Source organism: Myiozetetes cayanensis, unplaced genomic scaffold (genome assembly GCF_022539395.1).
Source record: "Myiozetetes cayanensis isolate MyiCay16 unplaced genomic scaffold, myiCay2020 scf2-11, whole genome shotgun sequence".
NCBI lineage: Eukaryota > Metazoa > Chordata > Aves > Passeriformes > Tyrannidae > Myiozetetes > Myiozetetes cayanensis.
In genome coordinates this window covers 73,898,678-73,916,825 of record NW_026087411.1, presented here as the reverse complement: position 1 = coordinate 73,916,825, position 18,148 = coordinate 73,898,678, and positions in this window count along the sequence as shown.

Genomic DNA, 18,148 nt, shown 5'->3' with positions numbered 1-18,148 from the left:
GTTTTTGATGATCAAGACACAAGGTTGGCAATAGTAGCAGAAATAGTTGCTGTCAGGATAAGCCATCCTAAGGCAGCTTTCCTGGCAGATAGTTTGTCCCATGTTATTTAGGTTTAGTTACCAGAACCCATGGAAGAAAGTGGAGTTCCCCAAAATAAAGATGGTTGCATCTCCCCATCCCTACCAGCATGACTCTAAGGGAACAGGGTTTTGGTTTGCTTAAGAATAGAAATTATAATGTCAAAGATCTGCCCTGCACTTTGCTCACTGTACCAAGCAACTTGTGCTTGGCCACTGTAAATGATAACTAAAGGCAGCCTACAAAAAGCAGACAATATGAAGACCATGACCACACTTAATTCAGCCAGAGACACTTCACTTCTTGGATATAATTTTGGGGACCCATTAACAAGCTAGCTTGTTTGTTCCTGTAGCATCATCTGCTCAATTATATTCTTTGTATTCCTTTCTCCCCATTATGCCTCTCCCATCATATTACTCTTATACATGCAAAGAAGACATTTTGCAAAGGCAGAGTACATTTTCAAGCACTAGATTTGCCATATACACACTGACTGCCTGAGAGGCACAAGTTCTAATACTGCTTTGCTGTGTGTGTATAATTAATCCATTATGAGTGGGAAATGCAACATGTGCTGTATAAGTACAGATTGTTGTGTCATACTTCTGCACTGATCTATTGTTTTTAGAAACCACTGGATCTGCTGAGCAGTCACAATGCATTTTTTCCTCAGCATGCACAATAAATATGGTGGCCTTAGGAATACGCAGACCTACCACGAGCAATCCCATTTGCTGAAAGACAGTTATCATCTGAGGTACATTTTTGTTCTCAAAACCCTTAAGGAAACAACTTTGATAATGGCCCCAACAGCCTGCAGCTTGCCAGCTGACTGGTCAACTGGATGTAATTGTTAGAGACAGAAACATATAGTTCATCATTTTGGTAGAGAACAAAAGCAAACATCTCTATTTTTGGTCTTGAACCTTAGTTCTGTACTGTGGGACCATGAACTTAGGACAGACTCTTTATACAGCTCTGCAAATCTCCAGCCCTGCAAATCATATGATAGTTCTGACATCACTGAAAGCCATCCCATCTTCTCAAGATGGGGTGATTACGTCATTGTGCAATAGGCCTCCTGCTCCAAAAAGGCATGTGTATTATCTACAAGAGCAGGGAAGAATTTGGTATCTGACACATTTGTCTTTGTGCTTGGTCTCCCTGTTGAGTGTTCTCATAATATCTGTAAGGCATTTAGATCTCTTTCTGAGGAAAGAGAATTTTATGTCCCTTTATGCTTGACTTACATAGAGGGATAAAAAAAGGAGAGAGGAAAGAGTACACCTGTGTGCAATGTAGAACATTACCAGAATCATGGAATCATAGAATCAGATGGATTGGAAAGGACCTCTGAGATCATCAGGTCCAACCCTTGATCCATTACCAGCACAGTTACTAGACCATGGCATTAAATTAGTATGAGTTGCTACAAAATACACTGCAGTAGAAGTCCTACAAGACATTCTGTGCATAGGTTAGAAAGGCTGAGCAGTTCACCACAGATATTTGCACCTCACAGAAATACCCACAAAAACGGTGTTTGACATATTTTGGCAAATTAGCGTTGACAGTGGAGGCAGGTTTACTTGGTTCTGGCTTGTGAATTACATGTCTGAAAGTTTGAATAGTGTGGATGGAGAGAATCAGTCAGTTTGAAACTATGGATTCAAGGGTATCCAGCTAAATTTGTATAGCCTGAGATACAGAAGAGTTTAGACTAGAGCACCCAGTTGTTAGTTCTGGACTAGAATCTAACTGTATACTACTAGTTGATGTGCATAAACAATAATTTTGTGGGATTTCTCTGATCGCTGTATATTTGGACTTTTTCTCCAGTTGAGCATCAGACTCATTTCTGGGAGGATCAGCAAAGGAGCTGCTCTGGGACAGATGTCAAAATTACTGTGAGACCCAGGCAATCACAGAAGTAGGACAAACACTGTTAAATATTTTAAACATTTCAATAGTTTGTAATTTAACTTCTCTCTATTGTTTTCATCAAGTCTCTTTCACAGTAAAACCACACACTTTTGTTTCTTCTAAGACAAACATTTTAAACCCCCTGAAGTTCTCGGCAACATAGAGACTAACTTGACTCCTTGATTCTGTTTTGTCTAAAAACTACAACATTTAGTTTTCACAAGCTGTGTACTCTTTTCTCCATTCCTGGAAGAATATACTGAATACAGATTCGATGCAATATCTTTTTTCTGACAAAATAATACATTATTGTTCTTGGTATGACAGAGCATGTTATATATTTTTACAAAAGTTTCTACTAGTCTAATGATAGTTTTGATTGTTCTGATTCCCCATGTAGCTGTCTGCAGAAGAAAATAGATACCTTCACTGCTCTTCACATAATTATAAAAAAATGATTATATATATATACCAAGATGGTTCATATAGAGCTGCTGGGCAAAATTACCACCTACAACTAAACTCTAACATCTCTGCATGGACATCTGGTAGTAAAATGGTCTCTGATCTGTTTGACTTATCATGTCAGGCAGTAAACTCCAACAGTTCAGGGCTTGCTTCAAAAGAGGATCAGTGGTTCAGGCAGTTGGAGGGAGATGCACAACAGAATGGGTTAAACTTGCCAACTATCCCTCATTTAGAATTTCATGAAGACAAAATAATTTGTTCTCTTCCTTAGTGCTAAATGATACAGTGCATTTATCTCCATTTAAATGCATCAGATTTAAATACATAATTTAAATACAGCGCCTAAAATCAGTTGGTTTGCTTTTTATAGAAATTTCAGATGCTTCCTTTATAGAATTAGGCTTTAAATGGTAATAATTTAGTTAAAATGACTTGGTCTTTCACGGAGTAAGGCATTTTGTAAGGTTTCAGCAATCAGTAGGCATACAATGAGACTAAGACTCTATTTAAACAATAGTGTTAAGGGCATAGTGAGACCTGTCTAGCTGAGATTAGTGGGATTACTCATGTTTTTTTAACTGAAGAGCTAGTGAGGAGTCTGACAGAGAGTCTGTTAAAATTAAGGGTAAGCATTTCATTTGTTTATGAAAAAGTCTTTAAATACTTTGCTAAGCAGGAGGACTTGGTACCTGTAACCTGATTTGCAACTCAGGAATTTGTAACTGCTTGCTCTTCTTAAATTCTTGCTTTTCATTAAGTTCCACCATTGATAACTCATAGGGAGGTCATTACTGACATTCCATACCTATTTTTGCTGCATCTTGTTTGTGCTTTGCAAAATATTCATCTAACTGAGGATTTTCCCTTTGCATCTGCAGCCCAACTCACTTTATTGAGAAGTGAGCCTTGCCAAAATCTTGTCTGTACATGAAAAATTGCTTCCATAAAGTCTGAAATAATTACCAGCTGTGTCTTCTGAAATTCATACAGGCTACTATTCATCATTATTGAAACTGGACTTTGGATTCTTGCACCTAGTGGGTTTTGTACCAAACTTATCTATTTTCCAAGTCTTTAAAACTTTTTCAAGTCATCGAATTGTGTGAAAATTATGAGAATCAAATGACCTTTTTGAAGTGAGTTAAATTTATTTGACTTTCCTGATCAAACACTACTGGTCTGCATACATACTTGTGGCATACAAATTTGTTTTAAGTTCTCGTACCCTCAAGTTACAGAACACAGTAGGGAACATTCTCCAGTTTTCAACAGAAAACTTCTAATATAAAATTCTTATTTTTACATATGTGTTTAAAACTATGCAGACTACCTACGAAATGAAGCAGCTATCTTGCTTCATTTATGAATATCAATGTGCACTCCATGTTAAATACATACAATGCTTGTAATTTAAATATTACTAGATTTCTAGGTAATCTTAAATGAGTTGGACAAAAATTTCTCAGCCATTCATGTTAGGATAGTTCCTTAAAGTTTTTGAATCATCAGATGCTCCCTTAGCAGAGAGCATACACTTCCAATCTTTTAAGAACACAGTTGTTCTAAGTCATTGCACAGTTAGTTATAGCCATAAATACATACATATAGATATATATATTTATAGAACCTCCCCCAGGTAATAATAGGAAAAGAAGTATGGAAATAACCAATGTTTTAAGTTATGAAATACAGAAAATTGATAAGGGAAGCCACAGAGTTCATGAAACAGACATGCTTGACAGGGTTTCCGGGAGGTGAAAGGATGGTGAAAGGTGGAACAAAGTGTGGCAGTTTACTACAGCAGAAAAGGGACACTGACTACAGGGGGGAAACGGCTGCTGGAGGGTGTTTAAGAGCAGAAATTTCAATTGCTGCAGACTCATCTTGAACTTTTTAGAAAAGAGAAGTCTGCCTAGATTTTACATTGTCATTGCAATGCAGTTTCTCCTATTTGATATTAATTTTAAGCTTAAAAGTCTTTAATTTGATCTAGCCCTCTTTCCACTGCTCCAGAGGTGAGAGTCACCAGACTCTGACACAACTCAGATGTGCAGATATGAAAGGCAGCATTGATCTAAATCTTCTATACAGGCTTGAAAGAGGCTCCCAGGGGAACTGCAGATAGGTGAGGGCACACTACATGAAAAGACATCTCATGTCAATAAGCTAAAACTAATAATTCTGGGAAGTGTAATTTTATGCCTTTCATGAATTTACAGGGACACTTAAAGATGGATTAAAATCATAATAATCTAATAAAAATAGCAAGTATAGCAAAAGAGACTCATAGGTAACTTATCATTTTAAGAAGATGACACAAAATACATTGAATTTACTTTTCTCCTCTTCAGATATTTCTGTAAAGACAGTAGGAAAGGAACTGCATGTACTGGCCTCTGATGTTTTTTGGGGCCGAATATAATTATATAAAGAGCATCCCAGCTACTATCAGCAACATTTTCAAAACCAGAGGGATTACTGCATCTCATAACTGACTTTGGACGACTGTAAAACAAGAACATGTTAATTTTTTCATTCTTTTGCTTATGCCACCTTCCTTTACTGTTTTTGTCTTAGGAACTGCTTTTTCTTTTAAAATCTTTACTAGAAACCAGTTACTGAACGACATGGGAAGATTTCCCTACCCCAAAGCATCATTGTAACTGTAGAGGTATTAAAAGTGGGGAAGATATTGCAGTGCCCTTGAAGTATGGATATGAGCAAAGATCTAAGATGGAAAGTCTAGCATAGATCTGGATGTCTGAGATAAGTTTGTCTAGTTAAAAATAACCAAAGATGTAATTAAAGAGGGATGTTTGCAGCAGATGTCTGTATTTCAGATACCACTGAAAATAGATGGCCAAAATCTTCTTTTTGGTTTCAAGTGAAACACTGCTACCTTTTCAGTCAACCTTTTCCATTTGCCCCCTGACCCTTTTTTTTGTTTTCTGTATATGAAACCAGCTGTATATTTCTGCCTATTCTTTTGAAAACTGAAAATTCAGGTGGTTTTATTTAAAAATCTTCCTCTCTTCATCCTGCAGAATAAATATAATAATATATAATAGAAAATAAATATTTTTTATATATAATATATATAATAATAGAGGCTTGGTTTTATTTGTCTAATAAGTTACAAAGATTTCCCACAGCTGTTTAAAATACAAAAATTTTTACACTGAAAGCTGTTGCAACAGAAATTTTTCAACCAGTTCTGTGTTTTAAAAATTAAAAAAGCACTAATTTTCAGGTATAAGACTAAACCAAGGCAAGACTTAAAAGACTAAGTGTGCAGGGACACAGCTCTAAAATCTTACACTTGTTTCCTGCTGCCAGAGAAAATCCTTACGGTTTTTATTGTAGTCAGCAGCAGAATGGTACAAAAGAATCACTACCATAAAATTGGCGAGCTTTTTCTCGGCTGTATAACAAAGAATACAAGGGGTGTTCTACACCTGTAGTTTTCAGTCACAGAGATTTTAGTCATATAATATTTAATTGTTTTGGCTTTCAGAAAAAAGAGTTTTCAAATCTACTCAGTTAAAGCTGCTGTGCAGGCTTGTATAATAAATCCTTCAAATTTTCTTCACCGACCCAGGTCAGTGGTTTGCTCTTTGAAGCTGAAGATGTCTTCAGTGCAAATGTTCTAAAGAATTGTTCATATAGAGATGTCTGTTTTAGAGAAAGCAGAATGCACTGTTACTAGATTTATGCTTTATTGAAATACAGACCTATCCAAAGGTATGCCACCAATTTCTAAGCACATGGGAGGAGAAGTTCTAGTAGATCCCAAAATCTCTTGTATTCTTTGTTATACAGTTTTTGTTGGAGAAATTACGTGATCTGATACAATAGAGAGTACAACACTGATGCTAGGTGATTAGCTACCCATAAAGCACTATCCCTTTGGTTATAAAATTAAAGGTGATTTCTTTTTGCTATATTATACTCATAGCCTTGATTGTTGATTTGCGATTACAGAGAAGGGCAATAAAATATCTTCAACAACAATATCTTCCAATTGTACATCTTGCACAGATGGGGGGATGGGAATGAAGAAGAAAATCTTCCTGCATCTTGCTCTACTTGTAGATATGGGTAAAGAGTATCTAGTAATTAATATCCTGGGACAAAGCAGGTTTATTTCTATAGCAATGAAATAAAAGAATAATAATAAAAAGTCATCTTCTCAGGGTGCACTCTTTAAAAGTAGGATCAAAGCACATACATCTTTTTATCAAAACCTGGCAGACTTTGCATAGTGAAATTTGTATTGAAATAAATTGTTCTTTTTAGCTTTTTGCAGGTATAAATCATTCAAGAGTTGTAGAAAGCCACTGCAGTAATGATATTAACGCTATAAAGCTGTCGTGCAAAGTTTAATCTGTTTTTTCTGAGGCTGATGGATGTTCTATGGCTCTCTCTGACCAGCTGGAATTTCCCATCTAACCTGGCAAATTTTGCTATTTATTGCCTTCACTGCTGCACACCTACTATACCCTCCTTTCTTCAACATATTTGAAATGAACCTCTGTATTTCTGATGCTGAACATAGAAAAACCATAGTTGCCAAGTTCCCACTCTAGCTATTCAGATGTTCTGAACCTCTTTTCTGCTCTGAGTAGCCAACTGGGTAAGGAGCCTGCAACTGACACAAGTTACAGCTGTAGCACAAAAGCATTTATGACTAAACTCTTCTGAGATCTTTGTTGAGAACCAGAAGAGTAGCTGTCATTATATAATTCAAGATTCCTTAAGCAAACAGGATGAGATAAAATGAACTCAGGGAAGTGTTTTTGGAAAGGGGAAAAAAAGGAATGTAATAGCTAAGGCAGGTGAAGCAAAAACTGGGAAAAGTGTTTTATCAATGCCAAAAAGAGCACTGGAAGGATGATAAAAGGTGACTAGAATAAACAAACTGTGATTGTGTGAAGACTTTGAATGTAAAGTAACTGAATATTCATGGAATGCTGGAATACAACATAATGTCACTCCTGAGGTGCAGCAAGCCTAGCCAACGTGTTGTAGAAATCTTGTTATAGGGTATGGTTGTGTATATAGCCAGTAAAGCTTGCCTGGAATACAGGTTTTTTTTATCTCAACTGCTAAATCCTCATTCCCCATTACAGAGGTCTCTGACTCTGAAAATTGCATTACTTTATCTTTTTATCTTATTGTTTTGGTCTATCCAGTTGTTTCTAATTTTAGAATCATAGAATGGGATATCTGGAGGCTACCTGGTCCATCCCACTGATCAAACAAGGCCACCCAGAGCAGGTTTCCTGGGACCATACCCAGATGGGTTTTGAATATCTCCAAAGATCAAGACTCCACACATTCTTTGGGCAACCTGTGCCACTGCTTGGTCATCCTCAGAGTAAAAAATTGTTTCCTGATGTTCAGGTAGAGCCTTCTACATTTCAGTTTGTGTCCATTGCCTCTCTTGACCTACTGGCAGCACTGATGAGTAGGCTTACACAATCATATTTGCTGTACTCCTTTTTATCACTATGCCCAGGAACTGGGAATTTAGATCTACCACCAACACGGCTCAGATCATTGGCAAAAGAAAAACTACTTTCTCAGATTCTTAGTAGTATTTTGTATATTTTTTATATATACAGGTTGCACAGTTGTGAAAATGGCACTACAGCGCAGATCTCAAATTCAGGTTTCCAGTGCTGAACAGGGATAAATTTAAATTGAGCCAGGATTGTCCAGTAGATCAAATTTAGTTAAAGAAGTGGCAGCTGCAATAAACCTTTGAAAGCAGAATAACTTTCCTTAATAGTCAATAGGATGTACCTCAATAGGATTTGGATATCTAAATCCTGAAACCCTTACTCAAGACATTGATGAAGGTGGTTTGGGCTATTAATGTATCAGTTGGTTTCCAAGACATTTGTGAAGAAATAACCTCTGGAAAAGCGATCCATATGCTCCTAGTATCTTGGTTGTCCATGTGTGGCAGGAGGCTCCTTTCCCTTCTCCTCATCTGTTGGAAGTCCAATGCTAAAGTATTAATGCCAGTGCCTGGCCTGCCATCATCCCTGCCCCCACTCCTGCATCCCCTGTTCTCAGAGCCTATTTTGCTTGGCTGAACAACCCAAGTCTTCCTAAAACACGACTGTCAGGTACTTTTGAAAACTCCTTTATAAATCCACCGTCTATTTCTCACCTTAATGATCGTATCTTGACATTTTGATTATTCTGGGCTAGAGATGAATTACTTGAACAAATTAAGACCTGTTTTTCATTCACAAGCTGTGGGGTCACTCCGCACACCACTGGAATGTCTGTCACAGTATGGTCTTGATAGCAAGGCTCCTTAATAGGCCCGTGGCTTATATAGAAAAATTGACTAATTTTCCAGCACAGCTAAGACACACCAAGCAGCTGAAACCAGGAAGGCAGAAAGACCTTTTTGCTGCTGTAAATCATGTCCAAGTGGAGATTTTGCCATCTTAGTGATATCAGTAGGCCAGCTACTCAACCTGTGCAGTGGTGTCCTGGGCAGTCACGTACAAATCCTAATTGAGAGTGTCATAGTCCTTTTACTCTTAAAAAGATGGGGTTAATCTGCCCTTGCAAACTTGGGCATGCTTTAAATGTTTTTACCTCATTTTTGATAGCATCTCATGGAATTTACTTCCCCATCAATGGAAGTAAAACATTTGTCCAGGCTGAATGGTCAGGATGCAGCAACCATTTCCCTGGGTTCAAATTCGACAAATTATCTTTGTTCCAGACCTGCAGTTTTACAGAGAGAGGATGCCCTGGCCATTCATCATCAAATGTCAAGTCAAAATACTCATATCTAACTGCCTTATGACAATCCTGTTATCCATTTTTGGCTATAAATTTCAGGAAACTCACAAAACATGATAGCAAATGGACAACACAAAAAATGGATATGACAGAATGGGCCTGGCAGAGTGTGACAGTTAAAAAGGACAAGTGCTTAACAACCTACACTTTCAGCTGGTGGGGTGAAAGGGCATTCTGACAGCAGAAAGGAAGCCCCAAACCTGACCAGTTTTTTAGTGACTGCTCATTAAGCAGGATGAAATGTAGTGATGTACAGTCCAGTGTGAACCCTTCTTTGCAGCTGCAAGAAAGTGTCCCTTGAAGCTTAAGATTCACAGGGCAGTCCGAAGGAGGTTGTTGTATATATGGCATGTCCCACAGTCAATAAATACTTTTTTACTTTTGAATATCTTACAGGCTTGTCCCAAAAATCTGCTCAAATTTGAACGCTCATTTCAAGCAGTCATTGAAATTATTACCAGCCTTTTCAAATATTTACTTTTCTGTATTTTTGGGAACACTGAGGTAAGTCTTCTGATCATCCACAGTGCAGATTAGCTCTTATTATGACGTTTTTTCCATCTGTCACTGAACACAGCTTGTTTTTCATAAGGTCTGAATTAACATTAGGATTTCTTTTCACTTCACCGGCTTACGCTTTCCAACTGGTTGTGTATATTAGCACAAATTACATTTTTGAAGTGTCTTTCTTTGGGTAACTTGCTTTATCTCATAAATCTGTAATGCTGCCCTTCTTTTTCACCGTGTTACAAGCAGCTCAGCTCCCTTCACAGAAGTCTAGGTGCTGTGCCTGATCAGCAGCAGCTGCTAAAGGAGACAACCCTGCAGCAACTGTGGGCCATGAAGCAAATTGAGCAGCTCCATTGAAACCATGTGTAACAGCAAGCATATGCTTAAATTTTTTCTTTCAAATTGTCCCAGAAAGTTCAATAGAAGACCAAGTGCCAAACGTTTCATACACCACACAGGTAAAGGGAAACAGCTGTGGCGTAGCAGGATGCATAAGCAGTTGCAGCGTTGATCTTGGCTTCTGGAGGCACTTGGTACTTTCTGTAGGGAGCCTGGTTGGAACATAGAGAGAGGAATGGAAAGCCTTCTCCTTATCGTGGCTACCAGGAGCACAGTCAGACAAACTGTTGTCATTGCCACCACGGTGGTTGTGAGAAGGAACCCTAAATGATTGTCTGGCCATTAAAATGACCTGTTGACAAAGCCTTCCTCTCCAATTTAGCAATCATTAAACCTAATGCTGGATCCTGGGAAGTGTGCAAGTGCCAAGATATTACTGAGTTTTGTCTCAAAAAGCTGCAGAGGATTGATGGTAGATTTTTGCCAACCAAATAAACATTTCAGTGTTCAATGCAATAAATGTAATCTAAATAGGATGCATTGGCCAATTAACTCAAGATAGTTTTGTAGGTCAGGTAGAGGGAAGAATATCTCTTGTCATATGCACTGTGATCATGCAACGTGCAGGAGGCAGAAGCAAGTGTTTGACTCTTCACAGACTTAATGTGCCTAACATCAGACCTCCAGAAAATGTGAACTGATTTTCAGGTGAGCTCTGGTATTGAGCTCACTACTTATCATGTGAACTAATATTTTTTGTTTAATCATGTATTTCTTAGTCTATGCTTAGTAGCTCCTTTTTTTGGAGGAGTAGGTCCTGAACCACAAACTTTTAATAACAGACAAAAGATTTTAAATGTACTTTCTAAATTTACATGTCATTCAACCCAGTTTCTCATTTAAAGACAATTATTTTATGCTAGCCAGTACAAGGGTCCATTTGTTGTATTGTGTAAATTAGTCAAAACTTTTTACTTGGTCTTTTTCATGTGCCTGAAGAAATGCGTTTCACAAAGTGACATACGATGTTACAAGATCTGTTTTCCCAGGCTTAATTCCAATCCCAGCCTTCAAGGATCATATATTTCAAACTGATAAGAAGTCAGTTTTTGTTTTCAGGACCCAAAATTTGCTTAAGAAAAAGTTGAATCACCATAACCACTGTATTATCAGAACTGCATAACTAGGTATAAATCATCAATTGTACTCTATTCTATTTTGATTTTAATGTCATCAAGGTAGCATCTGAATGCTAACAGTGCAGTAAATGACATAATATTTAGTACAAATGGGTAGTTTATACATGTTCTAATAATAAATTGACATACTAGATGTGATTCATCTAACAAAATATTGCATTTGTGATGGATGTGTCTAATCTGAATGGACCCCTTTGCCTATAATCAATGGAAGACACAGTAAATGGGTATGAGTCATTTGATTCTAATACAGATGCCTACAGTAAATCACATTAATTGTCCCAGACATAGATTTGCCCCCTAGCTTTTAAGGGTTAGCAGAACCTTATTGCCTATTTTACCACAAATCTAATATAGTATGTTAAATTGCATGTTGGTGAGGTGTGAAATAAGAAATGGTGGTTTGATTCAAAATGCGGTGCTGCTTTTCTTGGAGCAAACAATTATTTGCTGGTGTTACTGATTTTGAGTAGTAGTTTGAACAGACCTTTTAACGTAAATAGGATCATTCAAGCAATATAGTATTAGGTATTGAACTACAAATTCAGGTCTTCTTGGAGGAAATTAAGTGTTCAAACAGTATTTAAACATGAAATAGAAAACACAGACTCTCTTGCTTGATAACTTGTGCCCGTCACAACAGATCTTGTAGACTGGGGTTGCACCAAGGTTTTCGCAGACCTGCTGGTTGTTTGTCACCAGACTGTTCATTATTGTTGCTTGCATCTTGCACCCACAGTGAATTTCATCACAGTTTGCGTCTTTTCCAAGAAACAGATGGTATTTTTCAACACTAAAAAAATATAAAAAATTTGGAGCCTGTTCTAGGAAAACAGAGCAGTTCCTCAAGCTAAGGGAGCGTTTCACTTCACTGGAGTTTTAAGTGGACTTATTGAAAATGCTCTGCTTCTTGAAATGTTTTCATTCATGTTAATTTTTTGTAGAAAATGGATGATAACCTGAAGGGGGGCTGTTTGCATGTACACTGTGAGCTTTGCCCATGTGAAGGATTCTCCACTGCAAAAGATGGATTCTGAGAAAGTTGTAATAGCAATCTCCCTTAAGATGCGTTATCTAGGGTCACCCTCACAACATCTGAATCTGTAAAGAATTTCTAAAAATGTGTTGTGCTGCTTTTCTATTTATTAGGACGCAGCTCTGATAAGTGGCTGCTTATCTTACTAAAGGTGAATTAAATCCACAGTGTTTTATTTAAAAAACTTGTATTTCAGAATTCACAAGTGAAATATTGAAATTTAGAAAAAGGGTTGCTAGGACATTTTTACTTGTACTTTGTGCTGAAGGATGTGGGTAAATACACAAAGCTACCCTATGCTGTAAAAAGACAGTGAAAAGGAGGAGCTCCTGATAGAATAGAAAAGTCATATGAATTTTCCCCAATATATTCTATCAGAGACTTCGTTAAAGTAGTGCAGAGGGCCAAAAGGCATAGTAAATATGTCTGAAGACTGCAGTCCATGCTGCTAGAGCTAGACTACAGCTGGCTGGCACTCACATTAGTCCAGATATCTCTTCTTGTATTAGAAGTCAAAATATGGACAAATTCAAGCAAATATATCTTCATAAGGACATACCAGCAGGGTGTACATTTTTTTAAAAATCTCTGATTACAATTCAGCAGTTGATTGTCTTTTTTAATATCAGGTGGAAAAACTACAATACTTCATTGATGTAACTGTAAATTTCTGAGTGTTAGACCTTAAAGTTCAAACCCTTCAGATTTTTCTTGTACGAGATATCATTGGAAAAAAGTAAATTAATTTCTCTTTCTGCTTGTATAGCTCTACTATATCTCTGTTTCAGGAGTTGTATTGCTACTTTACACTCACACAAATCAGAACTTGTAGAATGCAATGCTGGCAAAAGTCAGGCCTCCCCCTCCTTTCAATTTTCTTTATGCCCCTAATGCTCACTGAGTTTTTAGACTATACATATAAACTTCAGAGAAAATGGCTTATGTCCCAGGAATGCAGCTGTTCTCTCTCCAGCTAAAACTAAGGGTTTAAATTGTTTTTTCTTTTTTTTTTTTTCCTTTTTTTTGGTAAGACTTTACCCCAAATTATTTAAATAGAACAGATTATGAGACTATTCGAGTTACTTTTGTTCTCTTTTGCTGCTGATGTAATGAATGGCAGCAGTTAAAAGACCACTAATGAAAAAAAATGGAAAAAAACACCCTCCTCAAATTTAAATGAATACATTTGTTATTAATTATTTTCTCTCTGTATTTCCCTCTTTCTCAGTGAAAATGCTTTCAGGAAAACCATGCTCTGGTTCTTCTAATACTGAAGAATTGCATTTTTCTACTTTGTCTTATCTGCTCCCTCTTGTCCCTTGCCATGATTTCTTAATAACAGAAATGGACAGGAAGATAAATTTTGGGAGCCGAAGCTTAAAAGGAGATGGATGAATAGAATATGAAGTCGTTTCTCACTTCTCCCTTCCCAGAGCCCCGGGAGAGGTGCCAGCCCCCAGCTCCTTCCTTGGCAAATTCTGGTTCTGCTGCCCACTGCCCTGTTCCCAGTCCAGAAAAACTTCACGACCCCTCAGTGGCTGGAGGAAGCACTAGGAAGGATTGTCTGCCTGGGATACTTAATACTGCTGGTCTTTACTTATGCTCCTTTCCCTACACCACAGTGACATTGCCTTTAATTTCTTGACAATGGGCCCTATTTCTAAACTACCATCCTCCCAGGTGTTTGTGTGTGAAGCAACCGGGAAATCCAAACTCACACACAAGGCTTCTATTTTGATCTTACATCTTAAGTCAGACGAATGGCTTGAAATCTGGTGAGGTGCATCTTTGCTCAAATTTCAGCTTTATCCAACTAATTTGCTGAACTGATGGGTGATTTCTCTTAGTATGAGGCTGCAAAGCTGACCAAAGTCCCTCTAAATCTCAAACCATGCAGGAGACAAAGAAGTGCATCATATCACAAAGCCAAGATAAATTTTCACTGTCTTCAAGGAGTGATTTACAAAATATTGAGGGAAATAGCTCTGGTATTCTCTTTTCTCTACAAGAGACCAGAAAATAGGCCTCTCAAAATATTCAAACATACTCCTAAATCCAGAGGAGCTGAATAGCCAGAAGCAGAAGCAGAATCTGCTGAATCAGAGCTACAAGTACAATATATTTAGAATACATATAAGGGAAGAAACCATAACTTTATAAAAGACCTTATGAAAAATCTTTTAATAGGGGTTTTAGTATATTTTACCTTTCAGTGCAAATGACCTAAACAAAACTCAAGCATGTTAGCCTTCATATCCTTCCTGTTATGTGAAACATTGTACAAAAATGACATGTTGATGAAGTTTAAAGTTTAGGCTGAGACTGAAGCTGTTGGCCCAAACAGTTCATATGGCTCTGGTGTTACTTTCAATGGTGTTTCTTTTCAATTTTTATGGTAGAACACCCAATTAAGAGATATGTTTTATTATCTCAATTGAACCAGTCAGAGACAAAAAAAGCTATTACATTTTTATTTAGGATCAGGAACAGGCCTGGGTTATTGTTAGTAACATGGTAAAGATTTAGCAGTACGAAGTCATTCTGCATAAGGACAAAGCTAGAGCTCCTTTCATACTGAGCAGTAAGCACACTTTTAGCTTTACATAATACATTCAACTGTGTGGAAAATTTCCCTGCAAATATCCATGTGCAAATGTGTTGTAGGCACCAACAAACAGGAAACCACCGTGTTACAGGATCATGGCTGTGATAGGGGATCCTGACCAAATATATTCATGGATATAAACTGAGCCCTTCGAAATCCAGCTCCAGGAAATATTTCCAAAGGCAAGGATAGTTTCTACTGTATTTCTCAGCAAGATCACCTCTGAAGTGCTAATTATGTCTGCAACTATTTCCAAATACTTACCTGCTAGAAACTGTGCACAGACATCCCCTCTCTCTTTTCCACCTCTGCACATACCTTTAAGTCAACTATACCCTGCAAATTCATCTCCAGATGGTACTGGCATTTGGACAGAAGGTTTGGGCCCCAGTTTGGCAAATCACATAGTTACATGTCTACACTGACTTTTGTTAGACTATCTACATGCTTAAAATGCAATAAGTCAGTTAAGTGCTTTTACTGGACAGGGAATGCTGCATACATCATATCATTACCAACTCTTAAGGTATCCAGTTTCGCTCAGGCATCCAGTTTGCTCATGCAGGCAGTGTTTTAGACTGGATGATGGGATTAAATAGTCATCACAATGTATGTAACAGGTGAGATGATATTAAATCCCATTTAAATTTGATGTTTAATTTTCTGGAATCAGTTTCAGCTCCCCAGTGCCCTGGAGTACAGTCAGGGCTGGCTTCCTGATGTTTTGGAAACTTTCAGCTAGAATACTCTGATTTAATGACTGAATATTTCCCCCTTCAACCTATTACCATAAGTTTAAATGCAATAAAAGCTTGAAGTGCTGGACTGGATGATAGTTGCAGCACAGCCTCGACAATCCTGATCAGAAATGCTGCGTTTCATGCAAAATAAATAATAAAATATAATTATCTGAAGGTATGTGTGTACACCTTACCTGTACACAGATACTACTCACCAGATTACAAGTATCTTGAAAGAACCTTTTTGAAATTATGGCTTTTGTGTAGCTTATATGTGATGATGTAGTGGCAAAACAACAGAATACATATCATCAGCAGGGAATGTTTCAGTTTGATTTCAGCACTGTTTTGCCTTTACAAAGCCTACTACATTTTTTCCCTAGACACACAATAACATCCTTCCTTCAGATCCATATTTTCTTCATCAGTACTATTTCAACTGAAAGATATATCAATTCACCTACTATTCAGCTTTTAGAGCTATTTAAAATCCAATAGGATTACAGTATTTTCTGTTTCTTCCCCATCTATAGGCTGCTTTTATTTTCCAAAGAACTGCTTATTCTGTTTGTGTGGGAAATAATATAAACAAGATCAGATACTTCAAAGCATTAAAGGAAAATATTTATTTCTATCATATTTCTTTATGGACTTTCATTAACATAGACAACTTAGTAACTGGTAAATAAAGAGTTGTAATACTTACACAAATTTCTCTGAAACACTTCAATTTTATTTTCAGATACAGAAAATTAAAACAATATGGAGAAGGTGAGAAAAAAGCAGAACTATAAACTACTTTATTAGTATCCCACAAAAAAAGACATTCAATGTCCTGTAGTCCTTGCTGTTGGGGTAATGAAGTTATGCTTCTCTGATTCCATTGCACTGCTATGACCTCAGAAGCAGAGCGACTTTAAAATGGTGGTGTGACAGGCACAAGAGAAAAACACTAAGGCTGTTATAAAAGACTATTTTATTATTGTTATAAGTGCTAAATATCATATCATTAGTGATCTGCTCTCATTCAAAAGGCCAGGCAAGGGGAAAAGAAGAAAAGAAGACAACAGTTGTAACTCAGAAGAGAAGGGGACGCATGCAGACACTGATTGGAACAGTGAGCTAACAAACTTGCACTTAGCACAACCATAGTTTGATAACACTTGATAAGCCACCTTTTGTGTAAATTGTTAATTGAATAATTCATTTTAAATGACAGGGCCTGTAGGTAGAGATCAGGCTTCTAATAGACAAATTTGTACAGCTGGGAAAAGTAGATAAGCTTTTCAGATCTGAACAAACCTTTTATATACTGAAATCTTTTTTGCACCTATCCTTCTGAGTTCAATTAAGATATTTCTTTCACTCATAAAGTTTATCTTGAGTATTCCCTCAGAGTACTATGGGTACAATAACACCATCACAAATGTTTTGTGATGCATTTGCTATGTAAAACTTTGGCTTTAAACTATTAACAGTGATTAATCTCCTTTTCTGTATCTAATTTAAACATGTCCTCTTTCAATGTCAGACTCTATGGGACTTGCAGATTTCATCTGATGGCAGGAGAAGACAGACCAATACCTCAGTTCCCAGACTGGGAATGTGGAGTTCAGACTTACTCTGGTGAAAGACATTTTCTTCATTCCTGTGTCATGAATCCTGCAGTGGGTTGGCAGATCACGGAGTAAAGTCACTAACTGCGACCTCCACAGTGCTGCTAAGAAGTGAATAAAAGTCTCATTGGAGATGTGTCAACAAGAGGGAAGCTAACTGTAAGTGTCGGGAGGTGTATCCTAAATCTTTCAGATTCATCAGGTCTCTGAATAACAAGAATACTTTCTTGTTATATTTTCTTCACCCAACAGAGTGATAAGTGAAGTCCTCAGATAAGAGAAAGTGGGCTGAGAAGAGAACATGATGCAGATGAACCCACAATGTGGTGAATACAAAAAATGTGAACAACTCTCAAGAACACTAGATTTTTCAACAGAATTTTCTTCCCTCAAATTTTTTCTATTAGCTCTCAAGAATAAACTAATGCTGCTTGGTTACATCCTACTGTTAGAAACCTTGTTGATTAGGTATTGACAACAAGTATGCATTCTTCTACCCATCTTGAGATGAGGAAGAGTGCATCCTGGGCAAGTACCAAGTTCCTCTTGGCCTTTGTAGTGAGACCAGTGCTGAACTCTTTCAGGACTGAAAAAGTTGTCTCAGGGTTGTCTCACAAACGTGGATTTTGAGAAAAGAGAAGCAAAGATGTTTAATAATTTCCAATGACACACACTGTGATTCACTGCTTTGCTGGCAAGATTATGTACAAAGGTTAATTCAAAAGTAGTTTTCCTCCAAAAGAGCCTTTTATGTCTCTATGCTGACTCTGATTGCTGCAGAAGTGAGTGCCAGATGAGACAG